The sequence below is a fragment of the Aplysia californica genome, unplaced genomic scaffold (assembly GCF_000002075.1).
Source record: "Aplysia californica isolate F4 #8 unplaced genomic scaffold, AplCal3.0 scaffold00053, whole genome shotgun sequence".
In the NCBI taxonomy this organism is placed as follows: Eukaryota; Metazoa; Mollusca; class Gastropoda; order Aplysiida; family Aplysiidae; genus Aplysia; species Aplysia californica.
The window spans coordinates 1,072,325-1,074,975 of NW_004797323.1; positions in this window are offsets into that span (position 1 = coordinate 1,072,325).

Genomic DNA, 2,651 nt, shown 5'->3' on the forward strand with positions numbered 1-2,651 from the left:
CTTGCACTGTATGCTTCTCGGGAAGCTGAGAATGTTTCGGAGTGTTCTATGGTCTGCTGGGGTAATAATATAGTGTAAAGCGCATAGAGCCTGCTGCTGAGTGGGGATATGCGCTATACAAATGCTATCTATTATTATTATTATTATTATTATTATTATTATTATTATTATTATTATTATTAAAAGACACATAATACGTCCGACCAGCCGCAGAGAAATATAGTATGCAACATTTCAGCTCCAGGCCTACGTTCCGAACCATCATAAACAAATCAGAAAAATACGTTTTCTTATTTCATGGCTTGCATACTACTTGTACGTATTTCAAGCATCTAAATATGAGGCAGCGTGGTGGAATCAGGCTCTCGTCAAAATAATGAAATCGAAAAAAACAGCAGTTTTCTCCCTGCTTAGCAATTTTTATCCATTTTTTGGCTCAACACCTTTTATATCCATTTACAAACATTCCTTTGAGGATTTCACAGAAAACGTTGATTAAAGGCACACAAATATAAATGTACAGTTTCAATGGACTCTCCAGCTTTGGAATTTACCAAGATTTGGCGGCCATTTTCTCGCTGATTTTACATCTTAAATCAGGTGACCCCCACCTCCTTCAATCCAAAATATCTCCACTTCTATTGAAGATGGGTGGGTAATTTTTTCATTGACAGCAAGACAAATGAACAAGCTTTAAGATGATACCAATAACTCAATATGCCCAAAAATTGACGAAAGCATGATTCCACCACGCTGCCTCACAAATGTTTCAGATAAAGAAACAAAATAGAAAAATGTTTTTACTCCCTGGGCGGGTGTTACTGACTGAAGTGTCTTTAGGCCGTTCCCAAAAGGGGGGGGGGGGGGGGAGGCGGGGTATTAACCTGTTCTTATGCACAGTAGAATTGTAAATGGGCTGATTCATCAATGTCAAGCTCATAACTGTGCCTGAACTGCAAAAGGGAACTGCTGCTTTTTCTTTCCTAATCCTTACTATCGTCATTTTTCCTCTACTTCTTGTGTATGTTTGTCACTCTCTTGTGACCCGCTATTTCCGGGGTGCCTTGATAGTCGAAGCAGACTTTGTGCTGTTGAAGCTAGAATGTTGAACAGAGTAAGCCTGATTCACTGTTAGGACTTGTGTAAAACCTTACTACAAATAAAAAATAAATAAATAAATAAAATAAAATAAATAAATAAAACATGTTTGAACAGTGAAGTTATGGTCCAAAACAGTTGAGCATCTTCACCAATTGTCGAAAGACCAGAATGCACGTCTTCTACGACTTAACTCTATATAATATAAGGATGAAACGAACACATGCCTAATACTGTAATATCAAAATTTATGTCTAATCAGCGGAGAAGAATAAATGATAGGGTAAGGTTGCGATACACTTTGAACCATCATGCACAAATAAGAAACACTGACTTACAGATTTCATAACAGATATATAATAATAATTTAAAAAAATAAAATAATAATAATGATAATAATAATAATAGTAATAATAATAATAATAATAATAGTAATAATAATAATAATAATAATAATAATAATAATAATAATAATAATAATAATAATAATAATAATAATAATAATAATAATAGTAATAGTAATAATAATAATAATAATAATAGTAATAATAATAATAATAATAATAATAATAATAATAATAATAATAATAATAATAATAATAGTAATAATAATAATAATAATAATAATAATAATAATAATAATAATAATAATAATAATAATAACAATAATAATAATAATAATAATAATAATAATAATAATAATATATAACATTTATATAGCGCATTTCCCCCAAAAAAGTAGCTCAATGCGCTTTACATTGGAATACCCATTTTTCAAAAACCTTTCTTACTACTTCCTTTCTTCTCATGCAATATATACATTAATACACACACACACACACACACACACACACACACACACACACACACACACACACACACACACACACACACACACACACACACACACACACACACACACACACACACAGAGACTATTTTCATCCAGACATAGGAACAGAACAACTATAATGAAAGATAACGTTAAAAGCTTATGAAGGATAGGCCTGTAGGAACAGAAAATGTTTAAGGTGTCTTTTGAAGCTATCACGTGTTCTTATTTGTCTTAGTTTCATGGGTAATCTGTTCCACATAAATGGACCAAGATATGAGAAAGATCTCTCTCCATATGATTTGTATGATTTTACAGGTGTCACAAGTAGGGTGTTATCGTTTGATGATCTTAGGTTTCTCCCTGGTTTATATATATATATCGTGTTGCCTGACATTTAAAAATTCGGGTAAAGAAAACAGAATTGAAAAGTTCATTATGCAATGCCTTATACGTAAGCCAGTATAATAATGTCGTATCAGAATTTCGTTTATTAAAAAAAGATAGATCAAGTGTATAATTCGATCTCCCTTAATTTATATCCAAATCATTGAAAAGAGTAGCCTACAATGTTATAGCACCTCGGGACAGGCAAGTTATAAAAACGGGGGTGGATGCGCGCGCGCGCGTGTGTGTGTGTGTGTGTGTGTGTGTGTTTGCTTGTGTGTGAGAGAGAGAGAGAGAGAGAGAGAGAGAGAGAGAGAGAGAGAGAGAGAGAGAG